This window comes from Dipodomys spectabilis, unplaced genomic scaffold, assembly GCF_019054845.1.
Source record: "Dipodomys spectabilis isolate Male_0828 unplaced genomic scaffold, ASM1905484v1 ptg000422l, whole genome shotgun sequence".
NCBI classification, from domain to species: domain Eukaryota; kingdom Metazoa; phylum Chordata; class Mammalia; order Rodentia; family Heteromyidae; genus Dipodomys; species Dipodomys spectabilis.
Window position 1 is genome coordinate 6,820,140 of NW_024871099.1, and position 20,178 is coordinate 6,840,317.

Consider the following 20,178-nt stretch of genomic DNA (forward strand, 5'->3'; position numbering starts at 1 on the left):
GGTATGGCTGGGTCATAGGGGAGGTCTATATTTAGCTTTCTGAGGTATCTCCAGACTGTTTTCCAAAGTGGTTGTATTAGTATACATTCCCACCAGTGATGCAGTAGTGTTCCTCTTTCTCTGCATCCCCTCCAGCATTTGTCGTTGGCTGACTTTAGAATGTGGGCCATTCTGACTGGGGTGAGGTGGTATCTCAGTGTTGTTTTTATTTGCATTTCCTTTACAGCCAGGGATGATGAACATTTCCTCATGTGTTTCTTTGCCATTTTTATCTCTTCTTCTGAGAAGTCTCTCTTTAGTTGCCTTTCCCATTTCATGATTGGTTTGTTAGATTTGTGAGGGGTTAGTTCCTTGCGTTCCCTGTATACAATGGGTATTAGACCCTTGTCTGATATACTGCTGGTAAATATTTTTTCCCAGTTAGTTGGCTGTCTTTCTAGTTTGGTTGCTATTTCTTTGTCTGTACTGAAACATTTTATTTTAAGGTAGTCCCATTTATCGAGTCTCTCTCCAGATTTGTTGTGACCCTAGGACTCTGTTCACAAAGTTTCTGTCTGTGCCTATAAGTTCAAGTGTCTCTCCTACTCTGTCCTGCAGTAGTTTCAGAGTGTCAGGTTTGATGTTAAGGTCTTTAATCCATTTTGAGTTGATGTTAGTGCATGGTGATAGGCAAGGGTCCACTTTCATTTTTCTGCATGTGGCCACCCAGTTTTCCCAGCACCAATAGTTGAAGAGGTTATGATTCTTTCACTGTATGTCTTTAGTTCCTTTGTCAAATATCAACAGACTATATATGTGGCCTTATTTCTGGGTCCTCTAGTCAGTTCCATTGGTCTTCAGGTCTCTTTTTGTACCAGTACCAAGCTGTCTGTGTTATTATGGCTCTATAGTAGAGCTTGAAATCCAGTATCTTGATCCCTGTGTTGTTTCTTTTGCTTAGAATTGCTTTGACTATTCTAGGTCTTTTGTTGTTCCATATGGAATTTTGGACTGTTTTCTCTATTTCAGTAAAGTGCATCATTGGGATTTTAATGGGAATTGCTTTGAATGTGTATATCAATTTTGGCAGTATAGCCATTTTCATGTTTAATTCTGCCTATCCAAGAACACAGGAGATCTTTCCATTTCCTGGTATCTGCTATGATTCCTTTTTTTAAGCTTTTATAGTTTTCATGAAATACATCTTTTACATCTTTGGTTAGGTTTATTCCTAGATATTTTTTGAGGTTATTATGAATGGGGTTGTTTCCTTGATTTCCCTTTCTGCTTGCACATTGTTGGTGTACAAAAAGATGACTGATTTTTGTGGGTTAATTTTGGATCTTGCTACTTTGCTCTAAAAGTTTGGGGATGGAACCTTTTGGATTGTTAAGGTATAAAATCATGTCATCTGCAAAAAGAGATGGTTTAACTTCTTCCTCCCCTATGTGGAACCCTTTAATGTCTTTTTCTTGCCTTATTGCTCTGGCTAAGAATTCCAGAACTATATTGAATAAGAGTGGGGAGAGTGGGCATCCTTGCCTTGTTCCTGTTTTTAGTGGAATTGGTTGTAGTTTTTCCCCAATAAGTGTGATATTGGCTGTTGGTCTTTTATTGTTTTAAGGAATGTTCCTTCTATTCCAATTTTTTTCCAGAGCTTTTAACATGAATGAATGTTGTATTTTATCAAAAGCCTTGGCTGCATCAATAGGGATAATCATCTGGTTCTTGATCTTGGATCTGTTGGTGTGAAGTATTACACTTATTGACTTATGTATGTTAAACCATCCCTGCATCTCTGGGATGAAGCCTACATGGTCATAATGTATGATTTTTTTTATATGTTTCTGGATTCTGTTGGCTAGAATTTTATTGAGGAGTTTTGCATCTGTGTTCATCAAAGAGATTGGTCTGTAGTTCTCTTTTTTTGTTAGGTCTTTGCTTGGTTTAGGGATGAGTGTGATATTGGCTTCATAGAATGAGTTTGGGATTACTCCCTCTGCTTCTATTTCTCTGAAGAGCTTGAGGAGTATGGGTATTAGTTCTTCCTTAAAGGTCTTACAGAATTCCGTAGTGGATCCATTTAGTCCTGGGCTTTTCCTTGTTGGAAGGCTTCTGATTGCTTCGTCTATCTCATTGAAGGTTATTGATGTATTTAATTGAGTTATTTCTTCGTGGTTCAGTTTGGGCAATTTGTATTTCTCTAGGAATTCATCCATTTCTGCTAGGTTTTCCTTCCTTTCTGAGTATAAAGTCTGGAAATATTTCTTTATAATTGTTTGGATGTCTTGGATGCTTGTTGTAATTTTTCCTGTGGCATCTTTGATCTTATTAATTTGGGTCTCCTCTCTTCTTTTTTTAGTTTATCTTGCCAGTGGCCCTTCAATTTTATTGATTTTTGTCAAAAAAACAGCTTTTGGTTTTATTAATTTTATTTACAGTTTTCTTAGTCTCTTTTTCATTAATTTCAGTGCTTGTTTTGGTTATCTTGCTCCATCTAGCAACTTTAGGTTCAACTTTTTCTTGTGTCTCTAGCAGTTTTAGTTGCATCATGAGATTGTTTATTTGGTCTGTCCCTGTTTGCTTGATGTGCACACTGAGAGCAATAAACTTGCCCCTCAGGAATGCTTTCGCTGTGTCCCATAGGTTTCTTTGTGCTGTGTCTTCATTTTCATTGAATTGTAGGAACTTTTTCATTGCTTCTGTGACACATGTGTTGCTCAGCAATGTGCTGTTTAATTTCCATTTGTTTTTTCTACTGTATGCCTTGTTATTGAGAACTCATTTGGTTCCAGTATGGTCAGATAAAATACAAGGGATTATGTCTATCTTCTTAGACTTGCTCTGTTGGTAGAATTTTGTTCTTGAACAGTCTCCCAGTAAATTGGGATGACATTTTTGGCTTGAGGTCTGGTTTTTCTTTTCCTAACATAATTAAGACTTCTAATGTTGAAAACTTGCACAAGTTTATGTGGAGCAAAGCCTAGAAAATGAGAACTGTAGATTGAATAGAAATCTATCTTTGCATGGTAGAGGAGGGAAAATTTTGGTGCTATAATTTCTCTCTTCATTGGTGTTGGACTTTAATCAGTTGCAATGTATTTCTGTACCACAATGGAAGTTTCAATAAAAGTTTGCTTAATTTAAAAAATAAGAATATTTCCAACCAACTATGTATATACCTCTCAATTATTTTTCACACACCTACCAGTCTATCATTCCATCCATCCATTTATGAGCTTACTCATCATTCACAAATATATTACTCTTTCATCCATCCATCCATTCATCCATTTATCCATCCATTTCTCCATTACCTACCAATGCATCCATACATGTATATATCCATTATCCATCTCTCCATCCATCCACCTATCTAACCATCTAACCATCCAATGCACCCACCCAACATTCCAGTCATAAATACTTCCATTCATCAAACTGCCAAAATAAGTTCATTACATTTCCAAACAACTCACTAATCTGGTTATTTCCACATAAGAGGTAATCTTAGTGGCCCTCCCTCCCCCCAATTAAGTGAAAAATTGGGGGAGGTTTCCTCCAGAGCACAGTTGAGACCTTTGCTAATTTGTCTCCATCCTGACTACCACAGTGTTGACCACAGAGCAGGATGGGGCACAGGGAAGCTGACCCTGACACCTCTGCAGGTTTGGTTATAGCCAATGGAGAATGATGGAAAGTCCTTCACCGTTTTCTCTGACTGTCCTTCGAAACTTTGGGATGGGGAAGCACAGCATTGAGGAGCAGATTCAGGCGGAAGCCGGGTACTTACTAGAGGAATTCCCAAGACAAAAGGTATGGGGGTGGAGAGGCTCCCACAATGAGGAGGGCTGCCGGGTGATGGGATGTCAATGGAGGGAGAATTTAACCATAAAAAGATGGGCCTTGGTGGCAGAAATCTTTGAAAGGAGAGAAGATAGAAACTCTCCAGGATTTACTGAGGTTTCCACCAGGTTCCATGTTAAAAAGTTAACATATGCTAAGCACCCATAGCTCATTCCTGCAACCCTAGCTACTAGTAGGCTCAATTCTTGAAGAACATGGATCAAAGCCAGGAAAGTCTGTGAGACTCTTTATCTCTCATTAACCACTAAAACCACAAGTGGAGCTGTGATTCTCCCTGAGTTCAAGCCTCAGTACCCACCCCAAAAATATCAATATCAAAGACCCTTAGACACTACTTATCCAGACCCTTTCATCAATGGACTCCCAAAATCTGTATGTAGAGTTCTGGTGATGAGGGTGTGTCATTGTGTAGCCTAGGCTGGTCTTATGCTTCCAATTATCCTCAGCCTCCCCAGTTCTGGGTCTATACTTATGTACCACTATACCCGGCCCCAGTGTGCTTACTGCATCATCAGGCACTGAGTGAAGCCTTCTCTCATGAAATGATTATTGCTCATGATCACCTCCAACATAGATGATTTCCACTCTCTCCGCCTCACCTCCTCCCCCCCAGGCATCCCAATTGATCCCACCTTCTTCCTGAGCCGCACAGTGTCCAACGTCACCCGTTCTGTAGTGTTTGGAAAACACTTCAACTATGAAGACAAGCAGTTCTTGAGCCTTCTGGAGATGATTGACAAGACTTTTATTGAGATGAGCATGCCCTGGGCCCAGGTGATTACAGAGACTCACTTTCCCTGCCACCCAGGTCCCCAACCCCGACAGACACTGGTGGCTCATGCCTGTCATCCTAGCTACTCAGGAGGCTGAAAGCTGAGGATCATGGTTCAAAGCCAACATGGGCAGAAAAGTCCATGAGACACAACAAACCACCAGAAAGCTGGAAGTTATACTGTGGCTCAAATTGGTAGAGCACTCACCTTGAGCTGAAGAGCTGAGGAACAGCGCTCAGGCCCAGAGTTCAAGCCCCACAACCAACAAGGAAGGAAGGAGAGAAGGAAGGAAGGAAGGAAGGAAGAAAGGAAGGAAGGAAGAAAGGAAGGAAGGAAGGAAGGAAGGAAGGAAGGAAGGAAGGAAGGAAGGAGGAAGGAAAGAAGGAAGGAAGGAAGGAAGGAAAGAAGGAAGGAAGGATGGAAGGAAGGAAGGAAAAGAAAAAAAAACATTTAACATGGGCACTGGTGGCTCACACCTGGTGCCCTAGCTACTCAGGAGGCTGAGATCTGAGGATCACAGTACAAAGTCAGCCCAGGCAAAAAAAGTCCATGAAACTCTTATTTCCAATGATCTACCAAAAAGCCAGAAGCAGTAGAGTGCTAGTACTTTATCACTCTTCTTCAAGCGGTAGAATGTTAGCCTTGAGGGGAAAAAGAAAAAGCTCTGGGACAATGCCCAGGTCCTGAGTTTAAGCCTGGAGACTGGCTCCAGAAGAAATGAAAAAAAATCCCCAGACCCTATTCTACCCTCCCACCTCTTCTGTGCCTGCAGGAAAGTGGATGTGTGTTGGGGAGGCCCTGGCCTGCATGGAACTCTTCCTCTACTTCACCTCCATCTTTCAGAACTTCTCCTTATGCTCACTGGTGCCACCTGAGGACATTGATATCACCCCCAGAATTTCAGGCCTTGGCAACATCCCCCCAATATATAATTTCTGCCTGGTGTCCGGCTGATCACCCCCTGCTGGGCCAATAAAGAAGCTTCCCATTGCCCTGGGTCCGTCTAACCACCTCCTTCTCCTCCTCCTCCTCTTCCTCCCTCTCGAATTCTCACTATCAGGCTGAGAATGGGCACTCTCCCTTTTTTTCCCTGGGGCCTCCTATCAGGAAAGTTCATCTGCAAACACCCTCCTGAAGTTTTAGTCAGGAGGAGAAAAAAAATGTTTTAAAACTCTATGCCCTGTCCAAGATTTTGGAAAAAAGCTTTCTGGTTAATAAAACTCTTCTTGCTGTGAAGTCTGTCTACACCAAACTCTAGTATTTTTGGTCCATTGTTGTGTTGTCTCTTTATTTTCCTTTTGTTTTCTGTCACTGATGTTACCAAAAGGTAGTCCCTAATCCATTTCTCCTGCATTTCCATCTTCCTTCTCCCTCCTCCCTCAATAAAGTCAACACCAAACTCAAGACAGTTAAATGTAAGCAAGTTTATTGTTCACTGTGAAAACACTCAGATTAACTATGGTAACAATTTGAGAGAAAGGAAAATGAACAGGACAAGGAAGGGAGGAAATAAAAGTAAGATGTAGTGACAAGCCTTTCTGTATGGTATTTATTCATGCAGAGAGCTCTAGACTTACAAGAAAACCCCAAAGAGAACTTTAAATACCCCATTAAGGTCAGGATCTTCGAGAGAACCTAGTTTAAAATTTCACTAACAGCTAGATGCTGGTGGCTCACTCTTGTAATGCCAGCTACTCAAGAGGTTGAGATCTGAGAATCATAGTTTAAAGCCAATCCAAGTAGGAAAGTCCATGAGACGCTTATCTCCAATGAACTGCCAAAAAGCTTGAAGTGCAGCTGTGCCAGTAATAGAGTGCCAGCCTTCAGCACCAAAGCTCAGGGACAGCATCTAGGCCTGAAGTTCAAAGCCTAGGACCTGGCCCTCAGTTCAAGCCTCATAGATAGATAGATAGATAGATAGATAGATAGATAGATAGATAGACAGACAGACAGACAGACAGACAGACAGACAGACAGACAGACAGACAGACAGATAGATAGATAGATAGATAGATAGATAGATAGATAGATAGATAGATAGATAGATGGATGGATTTATGGATGGATGGATAGATAGATAGATAGATAGATAGACAGACAGACAGACAGACAGACAGACAGACAGACAGACAGACAGACAGACAGACAGACAGACAGACAGACAGATAGATAGATAGATAGATAGATAGATAGATAGATAGATAGATAGATAGATAGATAGATAGATGGATGGATTTATGGATGGATGGATAGATAGATAGATAGATAGATAGATAGATAGATAGATAGATAGATAGATAGATAGATAGATAGATAGATAGAATAAAACAAAGAATGAACAGTGGAAACCCCTCAGCAATTTGCGTAAAGCTGCCTGGGACTTGGCTGCTGTCAAAGGCTTTGAGCTGCATGGTCTTGTTGCACTCAGCCATGCACTCAGGCATTGAATGATAGCTGGTTTTTCTGCTTAGAACTCAATCTCTAGACTCACCTTTCTCCTTCCACCAAAAATCCCTACCCAGCTTTACCCTGCAGCCTGGATCCACAAGCTAGACTCCACTGTATGAGCACCTTCTGTCCTCCTTCACTCCCTCTCTCTCTGTTCACCAAGCTTCACCCACAATTACCTACATGTCCCCCAAAGAACAGTGATTCATATGAATATCCCTTGTTCAAAGGAGCTTCAACATATGCTCTTTTTTTGGTCTGGTACTGGGGCTTGAACTCAGGGTCTGGGTGCTGTCCCTGAGCTTTTTCATCAAATCTAATGCTGTACCAATAGAGCCACAGCTCCATTTCCAGCTTTTTGGTAGTTGATTGGAGATAAGAGTCAAATGGACTTTACTTCCCTAGACTGGCTTTTTTTGGGGGGGGGGGGGAGGGTCCGGTTGTGGGGCCTGAACTCTGGGCCTAGGTGCTGTCCCTCACCTCTTCAGCTTAAGGCTAGCGCTCTACCACTTGAGCCACAGCGCCATTTTCAGCTTTTTTCTTTTTGCTTATGTGGTGCTGAGGAATAGAACCCAGGGCCTCATGCATACAAGGCAAGCACTCTACCACTGAGCCAACTTCCCAGCCCATGAGGATTGCAGTTTGAGGCCAGCTTGAGCTGAAAAATCCCTGCAAGACTCTTAACTCTAATTAACCAGCAGAATGCTGAAGTGGCCCTGTGACTCAAAGTGGTAGAGTACTAACCTTGAGTAAAAGAGCTCAAGAACAGTGCCCAGGCCCTGAGTTCAAGTCCTGTGACTAACAAAAGAGATGCCAACTGGAACAAACCATTCCAACCACGAGTACCTGCGCCCCCACCCCACGCTACTCCTGGCAACAAGGTCATGGAGAGGAGTAAAACGGGATGGTGTCACATTTTAAATGGAGTCATTTTGTGCTTGCCCTTACAAAGTTAACCAGAGCTGGGAGATCAAAAGGAAATACTTAATAAGCATGCCTATCTAATGTTCATACCTGTCTTTCTTCTAAATGGACAGGAACTTATAGTGAGTCTTAGACTCGGGACAGTTTGCCTGTGGATCCTCCTGGGTCTCCAATCTTTGTAATTCAGACATCTCCTAAGGCCTCCCCCTGGGCTCTTAACTCCAATTCATCCCCAGCTTCTGACTGTGCTCTCCCTACCCAGTGGCCAGATGTTATTCACAAGTAACTAGGGACATTTTCTGCCAACTCCAGGACTGCCTGGAACACAGGAGATAGGAACTAGACATGTCATCCAATTTTTTCTTTTGCACCCCGAATGAATGGATGCCCTTCCTTCTATTTGTGTGACCTCTTGTATTTGTTTTCTTATTGCTCAGCCTGTGCCTCATAAGATTCAGATTTCATCCAAAGACCCATACATGTGTCCACCACCCAGGAATGATTACTGCTTCCTTCTCCAGGACTGGACAACATCTCCACCCCTTGCCAGCAGGAAGTAGGGAGAGTTGGTACCCCTTTATAACTATGGAAATGCTGGAATGTTAGGTCTGTCTATGAGAACAGCCCCTCCCCCTTCTTCCTTGTGAAAGATAGTGCAAGGCCTTACCAGAAATCACTGTCAACCACCTGACTGTGAGTCAGCAATGGACCCCAGATTCTGAGGTCACCTCCTCATCTGCTGAGGTCACTTCCTTTTTTTTTTTTTTTTCGGTCGTGGGGCTTGAACTCTGGGCTTGGTTGCTGTCCCTCAGCTCTTCAGCTCAAGGCTAGCGCTCTACCTCTTGAGCTATAGCGCCACTTCCCGTTTTCTGGTGATTTATTGGAGATAAGAGTTTCACCGACTTTCCTGCCTAGGCTGGCTTTGAACCACGATATTCAGATCTCAGCCTCCTGAGTAGCTAGGATTATAGGCGTGAGCCAACGGTGCTCGGCTTTGAGGTCACTTCCTGAACAAGCTGGTCATGCCTCCTTCGGACAATGAGAGGTTCCCCTGGCTCTGAGATCACTTCTGTATCTGCGGTGGTCCCGTTTCCCGTCTTTCCCCATATAATTTCACTCACCCACAGTCCCCTCCCTCTTCTCTTCTCTCTCCACATGCCTCTATCTCATGCAGACTTGCAGTTTGCTCTTGCCACAATAAATTATTTCTTCCTGAACCATATGGCAGGCGCCTCACAGTGTTCTCTCTCTCTCTTCCTCCCTCCCTCTCCATCTTCCCTTTCCTTCCTTTCTCTTGTCCTCCTTCCCTTTCCTTCCATTTTCCTCCCTCTCTCCCTTCCTCCCTCCCTTTTTCCTTCCTTCCTTCCCTATCTTCTTCCCTAGCTCTCCTTTTCTTTTTCTCCCTTTTGTGCCCTCCCTCCGCCTTCCTTCCTTCCTTCCTTCCTTCCTTCCTTCCTTCCTTCCTTCCTTCCTTCCTTCCTTCCTTCCTACCTTCCTTCCTACCTTTCCTTCTCTTTCTTCCTCCCTCTCCCTCCCTCCTTCTTTCTTTCTTTCTTTCTTTCCCTCCCTCCCTCCCTCCCTAACTCCCTCCCTCCTTCCCTCCCTCCCATCTCTCTTTCCATTCTGGGCAGCTAGCAAAGGTTCATGCTTTTTTATGCCCTGAGTTGAACACTGTGAAAGTCAAAGGTCCACCATCTGCTCCAGTGTTTGGAAATGGTAGAACATGATATGACCTTGTTTGTTATGAAATGTGACACATGACACTAATGGCTCCTCTCCTGTCTCCTTGTCCCACCAGGCAGTGAAAGCAGCCAGTACCAGAACCTAAACCTCCATTAAAAATCTGGAAGTATTTGGGAGTTGCTTACTCTGCCATATTACGACACACACAGGGCTTGAGAGATTCAGTTACTTTGCACTAACTACACTGGTCTGCCTGTAGAACTAGAAGGTTCTGGAGAGAGCCAGGCCCGTGGAGCTCAGGCCTGAAGCTGTCAGTCAGAGCCTCTGACGGTAATTTTTTCTCTCCTGCAAGATGACAATAATGATGGTATCAATAGTAGAAGTGATGCACTGAAGGATTGTAGAAAGACCAAGGCAAACTCTATCTCCAAATTTGTAGTCTGAAGCCGTGTGTTGATTGTTCATGCCTGACATTCTAGCTACTCAGGAGGCTGAGGTCTGAGGCTCATGGTTCAAAGGCATCCTGAGCAAAAAATCCATGAGACTCTTCTCCTCAGTGAACCATCAGAAAAGAGGAAGTGGAGCTAGGGCTCTGTGTTCAAGTTCTCCCTCTAAATCAGTGAACCAAGAAGCTTCCTTCCCCTCCTGTAGAAGTCTTCCTTTCTATTGCCACAGGGTAGAAATTACACACCAGCATAATTGTGTGGGTTGCAGTATTATCTCAGGAGTTGAAATTATATGCTCATTCAAATCTCTTGATTTGGGCTGGGAAGGTGGCTCAGTGGTAGAGCATTTGCCTTGCATGCTTGAGGCCCTGGGTTTGATTCCTCAGTACCCATAAGTAAAAAAAAAAAAAAGCTGGAAGTGGTGCTGTGGCTCAAGTGGTAGAGCGCTAGCCTTGAGCTGAAGAGCTGAGTGGCATCGCCCAGGCTCAGAGTTCAGGCCCACTACTGGACCCAAAATAAAACAAAACAAATCTCTTGATTTTTTTGTTTAATTTTTTTTTTTAAAGCAGATGCACTTTATCTACAATGATCAGTTGGTGATGCACAAATCTTTGGGCTTTTAGTGGCCTTGTGGGGACACCTGGACAGAGAACAGCCCCCTCTGCTGCGTGCATACACCCTCTTCCTCCCACTTGCCATGAGCATCTACTGCCTATCTGGGCTTAGACCTTTGGCTTGGGGCATCTGTCCCTAGGACCTGCCATAGGATCTCCTCACCTCCTTTGAAGGCCCCACCTTGGCCCGGGTTGTGGGGCACAGATTAAGGGTGACATTCATCTGACTGCAGAGTGAGGAGAGTATGAAATTGATGGGGAATACCAAGGCAAAAACTTAGGCAGCTGCCTAGTGCAGAGATCTTACCAGACCCAACCTGTCCTCTGATGGCAGGAGGTGGGACCACTCTAGACTTCTCCAGAGGGTGGAGGCAAATGGGTGGATGGTTCTTCCCTACATATGTTGGGCTCCAAGATGCGATGTCCATGTTGGGCCTGGCCTTGGTTCTCCCAGCCTGTCTGTCCATCCATTCCCTCTGAGAATGCTTCTTGGGGGAGGAAGACCTGAGGGACCCAGGGCGGGGCCATAGTCCTCCGCCATACCTCCAGTAGGGTCCTGACTCACCATTTTGGGTTTCTGGAAACTGCTTGCTTCTCCTTCTCCTGGGAGGACATTTTGAGAGGAAGTGGGGAGGTCTGTGGGCAAAAAGGCTTGGTGTAAAGCAAGGGGGGGCATTTCCACAAGGGAGGGCCCAAGGAAGTTTGGATGTGGGAAGAGACACCGGCTTAGCAATGAAGAACATTTCAGGCATCGTGAAGGGTGAAGAAACCACTATGGAGATGCAGCTGACCCATGTGGTGTGTGTGTGGGGGGGGTCTCTGGGAACTCATGGGAGTCCCTGCCACTGGCTGGGGATAGGGAAAAGCAGGAAGACCCCACCTCCCTAGAGTTGCCCATATGGGGCTCCAGATGCCCAGTGCCACATAGGGGATCGCTTCACAAGTGCTGGGTACCCAGCCTGGCTAGCCAGCCTGGCTGACCGCACAGAAGCCCAGTGGGAATTGGGAACAGAGTCCACCACAGGACTAGCTCCCACCATCTTGGGAAACAACAAGGTGCTGATGTGTGTGTATGCGTGGGGGTCAGAGGTGGTGGATGCCCCCCTCCCCAGACTCAAACAGGGGTCTGATTCCCACAGTCCCCTGCTGCTGGGAGAGGGCCCATGTTCGAGTTGGTGGGTCCTTGTTGGTGTAGACCAGAGAGCTCTGCTGCTTTCCTTTCACTTTTCAATCTCAGTACGAAGACTTGAATTCAGGACCTTGTGCTTTGGTTTAGAGTTATTTATTTTTGTTTTATTCATGGCTGGCACTCTGCCTTTTGGGCTGCACCTCTACTTCGAGCTTTTTTGTTGATTCATTGGAGATAAGTCTTTCAGATTTTGGGACAAGGAATGTGGCTTAGTGATAGAGTGCTTGCCTAGCATACATGAAGCTCCGGATTCGATTCCTTGGTACCATATAAACACAGAAAAATAAATAAAAAATTAAAAAAGATGTTAAGACTCTTTCAGATTTGTCTGCTTGGACTGGCTTCAAACCATGATCCTCAAATCTCAGCCCCCTGAGTAGCTAGGAGTATAGGCTCCTCTCTAGAAGTTTTCTTGATCTGTATACCACAGTAACATTATTACACCTCTCTCTCTGTCTCTCTTTCTCTCTCTCTCTCTCTCTTCCCCCTTTCTTATACTTATTTCATGTGACAATATCTATTGCAAGCCAGGCACTGGTGGCACAGGGCTACTAGGGTGTGTGTGTGTGTGTGTGTGTGTGTGTGTTTGTGTGTCTGTGTGTGTGTGTGTGTGTGTGTGTGTGTGTCTGTGTGTGTGTGTCTGTGTGTGTGTATCAGACTTTGGGCTTGAACTTGGTGCTTGGGTGCTGTCCTTGACCTTTTTCACTCAAGGATGGTGCTCTACCACTTGAGGCACACTCTACTTCTGGCTTTTTTGGTGGTTCATTGGAGATAAGAGTTTTGCAGCTTTCTGAACCAGTCTGGCTTTGAACCTGAACCAAGAATCCTCAGATCTCAGCCTCCTGAGTAGCTAGAATTACAGGTGTGGGGGGCCACCAGTGTAGAGTTTGTTTTCTTAATGACAGCCATTCTGACAATTGCTAGGCAATGCAGTGTCATTTAATTCAGCTAAGACAGGTTAGAATCATTATTAAGATAACGTAGCTGGGTGCTGGTGGCTCGGGTCTGTTATCCTAGCTACTCAGGAGCCTGAGATCTAAGGATTGTGTTTATTTTATTTTATTGTTATGATGATGATGGTGGTGGTGGTGATGATGATGATGTCTTGTCGGTCATGGGGCCTGAACTCTGGGCCTGGGCGCTGTCCCTCAGCTTTTCAGCTCAAGGCTAGGGTTCTACCACTTGAGCCACAGTGCCACTTCCAGCTTTTTCTGCTTATGTGGTACTGAGGAACTCAACCCAGGGCCTCATGCAAGCAAGGCAAGCACTCTACCACTGAGTCACCTTCCCAGCCCAGGATTGTGTTTCAAAGCCAGCCTTGGGAAAAAAGTCCCCATTAGACTCTAATATCCAATTAGCCATTCTAAAACTGGAAGTGGTGCTGTGGCTCAAGTGGTAGAGCACTAGCCTTGAGCAAGTGCTCAGAGACAGTGCCCAGACTCTAAGCTCAAGCCCCACAACCAATAAAAATAAACAAACAAAAAAGGGCAAAGAAAAGATAATTTGTTTGGGAATGGTACAGCAATTCCAGGAAAGGGAAATTCACAGAACACATCGTGCAGGTCTACGGCACAGAGTTGTGTTTCCATCCCCAATATTTCTCTCTGAACTCCCAGTGCATAAAGGTATGGAATGGATGTAGGATGACAGGCAAAGGGAAAGTGACGGTGGAGGAGAAAGATAGAACATTCCCTAGTTAGACACTCACTACCAAGCTCACAGGCCAGGCTTCCAGGTGTGGGGGTGTCAGCGCGGGAGCACCCGCAACTTGAAAGGCCTGGGTACATTGCCCAGCCCAGAGCTGAGCGGGGTCAGGTCGATGTCCTCGGGCGCCCCCAGCGGCTGCAAGGTGAAACGCTGCAGGATGGTAGTGAAGTAGAGGAAGAGTTCCATTTTGGCCAAAGGCTCCCCCAGGCACAGCCTGCGTCCTGCAGGGGTGGGGAGGGAAGGGCCAGGAGGAGTTAATAAGGTAAGTTAAAGGGGTGAGAGACTGCACTTTGCCTCTCAAACTCTCAGAGGGAAAATCCTGGGATAGGAAGATACTTGGAGAAAATGGAGCAAATGCAAATTCAAACACAACTGTCCCAGGTTCAAATCTTGACAGTCAGAGCTAATTTTTCTACTCTTGGACAAGTCATAATTTCTGGGCATTTTGTGTATGTGTGTGCATGCACACGTGTGTGTGTGTGTGTGTGTGTGTGTGTGTGTGTGTGTGCCTAGGGCTTGAACTCAGCTCCTGGGAGTGATCAGTTGCCTTTTCTGAGCAAGGATGGCTCTCTACTACTTGAACCACATCTCTCCTTTAGCTTGCTTTGCTGGTTAATTACAGCTAAGAGTCTGATGGACTTTCCTGCCTTAGCTGGTTTCAAACTGTGAAACTTCAGATCTTAGCTTCCTAAGTATCTAGGATTACAAGCATGAGCCACCAGGGCCTGACTTATTATCTGCATTTTTATGGGGGTGGGAGTTGAGGTTCAGAGAAGGGAAGCAACAAATCCAAAATCACACAGGGGTGGGGTGCAAACCTTTTGGGCGATCAGCTGTGAGCCCAGCTCTTAGCCACTTCCCTGGTAATCCCTCTCAAACAGCCACTGGCACATACTAGTCAATATCGTCATTTACGATTGTTCTCCATGCTATAGTGATTGAGCTCAAATAAAGCACAAAAGCTAGCAGTACTTCAAGGGGGCCACCTAATGGCAGAGATTTTAAGTTACCTTAGAGTTGTGAGATGACTATCTGCATTCAAAGATAAGCGTGGCGTGGGATGAAGAGGCAAGGGAGATTATGGAGTGAAATTAGAACTCTATGTCTGAGCTGTAGCTACTCTGGAGGATGAGATCTGAGGACTGTGTGTCAAAGCCAGCCAGAGAAGGAAAGTCCATGAAACTCTTATCTCCAACTAACCAGCAAAAAGCTGAAAGTGGAGCTGTGGCTCAAGTTGTAGAATGCCAGTTTTAGGGGGAAAACTATGTGAGAACACAAGGCTTTGAGTTTAATCTCCACTTACTGGCACACACATAAACAACAACAACAACAACACCCCTAAGGCTTGGAAGACTGACTCATGGGCTCACCAGCTGAGAAGGGCCTGAAGGCTGGACTCTTCTTGAAGGCCTGATTGGCATCTAGAAAATGCTCAGGATTGAACTCCTGGGGTGTCTTGAACTGGCTGGGGTCGTAGTGTACAGTGTTAAGGGGGGTGATGATGTCGGTGCCCTGTGTGGATGTGGAGGGGTTAGTGTTGTGCAAGCTGACATTTCCACTTTACAGACCTGGAATTCCTGGGGAGTTGTAAAGGAGGTGAGGGTAGGACACTGAACTCCATCTTCATCTGGGGTTCCCAGTGATGCTGGTGTGTGTGGTGGTGTCTGAGGAAGGAATGGGGCCTTCACCCCTTTGCCTTGTGTAAGCAGATGTCTGATTCCTGGGAAGGGGAGAATTCTGAGGATAGGGTTTTGGGCTACTAGGATTAAGTCCCAAACCCTGTGGATTGGAAAGATGAGCCCCAAGAAGGAGGTCTAGGACAGGAAAGGGGTGTGCGATTAAGGATAGGCCCCAGTGCACGCTGGTGTGAGATGGGGTCCTGGGAAGAGGCTGAAGTTGTAGATTTAAGGATCTGAGAGGTGCAATGCTAGGGCTTGGGATGCTTCCTTGCTAAGGCCTTAGGGCACTGGTGGCCATGTCCTAGGGAGCCCACGGCCAGCTGTAAGCGCGGGAAGTCGTGGGCCAGGTGCCTAGCACACCTTGGGTGTCAGGAAGCCGCGGAAGGCCGTGTCCTTGATGACCCGGTGCGGTAGGTTCATGGGGATGACGTCAGCGAAGCACCGCCCCTCGTGGATCACGGCGTCGGCGTAGGGCGTGGCCGCGCGGTCCTCCAGCTTGGGCTGTCGTGAGCGTCGATCTCTTCCTGCACGCGGGCTGGAGGCAGAGGAGGGAAGGCGGGGAGGGGCAGGGTGGGGCTCTGGGGGTGGGACTTCCGGCTGCTGCTGGGGTGCTGGGCGGGGCCTCCAGGACCTGGCTGGTTGGCTGATGGGTACCGTGGACAGTGCGCGCGTGTGAGGGCCCTGGATGAGGCTGGATCCATCCAGAGGCTGGGCTTAGGAAGGTGGGGAGGGCGGACAGGGCTTTGTGGGTAGAGCAAGACAATGGAGGGGGGAATTGTGTTTTGGACTTGCTCAGAGGCAGGGCCTGGGGCATCCTAGGTAGGGTTAGAGGCGTGTCTTGTCAGGGCTGAGTCTGGCTGACCACGCCCAAAGGGGTGTGGCCATGCATAGGCGTGGCCAGGCCGGACCAATACACATCTCCTCTTCGAAGGGCGTGGTCAGATGGGGGCGTGGCCCAAAGGCTCAATGTTGGTTATTCTCTGTGGGCTATTTCTAATAGTGTTTTAATCCTGGGAACCATCGCCCTCACTCCCACCTTCCTACTCCTCCATCCCCCCCCCAGCGCAGCTTTCTCCCAACTCATTCTGCTGACTGACCTCGCCCCAGGGGCTGCTCATGATCTGGAAATTGTCCTTGATGAAGCGGATAATGGCCAGCAAACTTGTCGTCGTCATCGAACCAGTGGCCGAAGATCACAGAACAGATGATGTTGGCCGCGGAGCGGCTCAGCACGAACACTGGGTGAAAGGGCTCGCCTAAAGTGCATGCATGGCCGCACCCCTTTGGAGAAGGTCAGCCTGACTCAGTCCCGCCATGCCTTTTCTTGTATGTTCTCACCAAAATGTCGATTTCCCCTTCCCTACAACCCGTGAATAGAGTATCTTGCTTCTCATAGTAAAAGTGACTTTGCAGATGTGATAAACAATGGGGAGAGCCAGGTGCTGGTGGCTCATGCCTGAAATCCTAGTTACTTAAGAGGCTGAGATCTGAGTATCACAGTTCAGAGGGAGCCTGGGCAGGAAAGTCATGAGACTCTTATTTCCAATTAATTACGGAAAAAGCCAAAAGCCGCACTGTGCTCAAAGTGCTAGAACACCAGCCTTGAGCAAAAGAGCTCAGGGACAGTACCAGGCTCTGAGTTCAAGCCCCGTGACCGATCCCCCCCACACACAAAAAAGAATGAAGAGAATAAAAAAGAAAATTAAAAAAAAAAGAAAAGAATAATTATGGGAGAGCCAGGTGCTGGTGACTCATGCCTGAAATCTTGGTCATAAGTGGACCCTCCTCTAGGGGCGCTATTCTCAAAACGAGGCAAGTAAGGCCCCTTCAGAAGTTTTGCATTCACCACAGTGCCTACTAAGAAGGATGGGTGTGGGTTAGGGGTGCAGGCTGCATTCATTAAGAACCCTCTCCACTCTGACCTTGTGTATTCTGCAGGGACTCCAACAGGAAGCTGCCTTCCTCAGGTTCCGCTCCTCCATGCTTCTCTTTCCCATCCCAAAGTTCCATAGTATCTGGACAGAGAACTTTCTCAGGGCCTTCCACCGTTCTCCATTGGAGAAAGCGATGCCTGGGGAGAGGAGCAGTGCTTAGCTCAGTGGACAACTCAGCCCCTGAACCCCCCTTTTCCTGGTGTTTGCTGGAAGGGAGACTGAGTCTCTTTCCAGGGAACCATCCCTGACCCTCCAGGCTGAGCCAGGTTGTTTTCTTTGAGTTTCCACAGGGCCTTGAGCTTTCCTTTCCCTACTTCTGGACACCCTGACTCTTTAAGGACCCCATGAGGGCACTGATGGCTCCCACTTGTCATCCTAGCTCCTCAGGAGGCTGAAATCTGAAGATCATGACTGAAAGCCAGCCTGGGCAGGAAAGTCTGTGATACTTTTTTCTCTCTCTCAGTCATAGCGCCTGAACTCTGGGCCTGGGTGCTGTCTCTGAGCTCTTTAGCTCAAGGCTCGCCAGTACTCTACCACTTGAGCCACAGTGTTACTTCTGGCTTTTTCTGCTTATGTGGGTGCTGAGGAATTGAACCCAGGGTCTCGTGCATGCAAGGCAAGTGCTCTACCACTCAGCTACCTTCCCAGTCCCTGCAAGACTCTTATATGCAATGAACCTCAAAAAAAAAGTCTGAGGTAGAGCTGTGGCTCAAGTGTTAACGTGCCAATCTTAAGCCACAAAAGCTGAGGGACAGGACCCAGGCCCTGAGTTCAAGCCCCAATACTGGCACAGACACACATAAAGGATTTTCTCACTATCTGGTGATATGCTAGTCAGAAACCAGGGCAGGGGCTCATACTGGTCATCACTCTGTCCTTTGTTTTGCCCAGTGGAAGCTTTGCTGGTGGTTACTCGTTGATCACTGCACAAATAAGAGAGATAATCAAGGAAAATAATCCCAGGATCACTGGGAGCCCATCCCAGCACAAGCCTGGATGCTGGGCCTTTCCATAGACTTTCTTGCAAGTTCTCTCATTCTTCTTCCTAAATACTGTTTATCCCTGGCCTGCTACTGGCTTGATATTTTCATCTTTCAGGTCTTGGTGTGGAGGAGAAAGTTTCCTTCTCCTTCAGGAATCTTTCTGTGGTTTTCCCCAGCTGGTTTCAGCACTTTTAAATTATAATTTAATTTTATTTTTTGGTCATTCCTGGGGCTTGAATTCAGGGCCTGGGTACTGTCCTTGCATCTCTTTGTACTCAAGGCTAGTAATCCACCCTTGACCCACAGTGGCACTGTGGCCTTTCCTACATAGTTTAGTGAAGATAAGAGTCTTACATACTTTCTTGCCCAGGCCGCCTTCAAACCCTGATCCTCAAATTTCACTTTCCTGAATAGCTAGAATTACAGGTGTGAGTCACCACGCCCAACTCTTGCACTTCTTTTAGACACTCCTAGCTTCCAGGCTGACCTATCTCTGATCTTGCTGGGCAGTCTCATGTTGACTTGCATTTCCCATTGGAGTGTGAGCTTTTAATGTACTGAGGCTTGTGCTCAGGGCCTGGGCAACATTGTTGAGGGTTTTTTTTGTTGTTGTTGTTGTTGTTGTTGTTTTGCTCCAGGCTGGCACTTAAGTCATAGCTCCACTTCGTTTTGGTGGTTTGTTGGAGATACTCACGGATTCTCCTGATTGTGCTGGCTTTGAACTGTGATCTTCAGCCTTCAGAGTAGCTAGGAAGAGAAATGTGAGCCATTAGTGCTTTGCTAAGCCTTTTCAATGTCAGAAGATGTTCAAGGTCACTTAATAGTCCTTACCACATAGTTTCCTTTGAAAAAGAAATTTATGAGTTAGGAATGTGGTTTGGTGGTAGAGTGATTGCCTAGTATGAAGCCTTGATGTTGATTCCTCTGTACCACATACACAGAAAAAAACTGCTAGCCTTGAGCAAAAGAACTCAGGGACAGTACCCAGGCCCTGAGTTCAAGCTCCAGGACTGGCAAAACAAACAACCAAAGTCCAAAAAAGAAGTGGATGCTGGGTGCTTATGCCTGTCATCCTAGCTACTCAGGAGGCTCAGGTCTGAGGATCATGGATCAAAGCCAGCTTGGGCAGGAAAGTTTGTGAGAATCTTATGTCCAATGAACCACCAAAAGAGCCAAAAGTAGGCTCAAGTGGTAGAGCCTCCTCCCTTCTCCTCCATTCCCCAAGCTTTCCCCACCTCCAGAACTTTGAATGGCACCTCCATCCCAATCCCCATCACTATCCAACTCCAGCTTTTGTGGATAAGGCTGGTGCTCTACACTGGGTAATCTCCACGGCCACTGAACTCCTCCACCCCCACCCCCCGGTCCACCAGCACCCCCTTCACCGTTTGATATCCGCTGAGTACCACAACTCTCCTGGGCCCCAGATACATGGTATACATGGAGCCATATTCCTTGCTCAGCTGGGAAGGAAGGAGGAGGTCACAGGGAGCTCTTCCCCCTCCCCCTCCCCCGCCCAATCCCATTCCCCCAAGGCCCCATCCCTGCACCTTGGTGAGTGAGGTCAGCACATCTTGGGAGCGGAGCTGCAGCAGGTTCCCCAGAGTGGGGAGAGGCCTGGGGCCCGGGGGCAGCCGGCCCTTGCTGCGAAAGCCAAAGGACAGGAGCAGGTAGATGCCGGCCAGCAGCAGGAACAGCACCACGGTGCCCACACCGTCCATGCCCAGGCAGCTGCTGGGTCTGGAAAGCAAAGGGAGCGATAAGACTAGGGGCCTCTCAGTCCTCTCTCCTTCTGGAGTCTTCCTTCCTCAGGTCCTGGCAATGGGGCCAGGTGGAGAGAGAAAGGAGATAGAAAGAAGCAGAGATAGGGAGAAGCCAGAGGAGAGAAGGGGGGAGGGGAGTGAAGAGCAGGAGTATGGGGCAAAAAATAGAGGCTGAGATGTTCCAAATAC

At 46.7% G+C, this 20,178-nt stretch overlaps 1 pseudogene; it reads right to left on the minus strand.

Annotated features, from left to right (window-relative positions):
• LOC122097389 overlaps positions 1-20,178 on the minus strand; it is a 64,312-nt pseudogene that overhangs the window by 31,788 nt on the left and 12,346 nt on the right.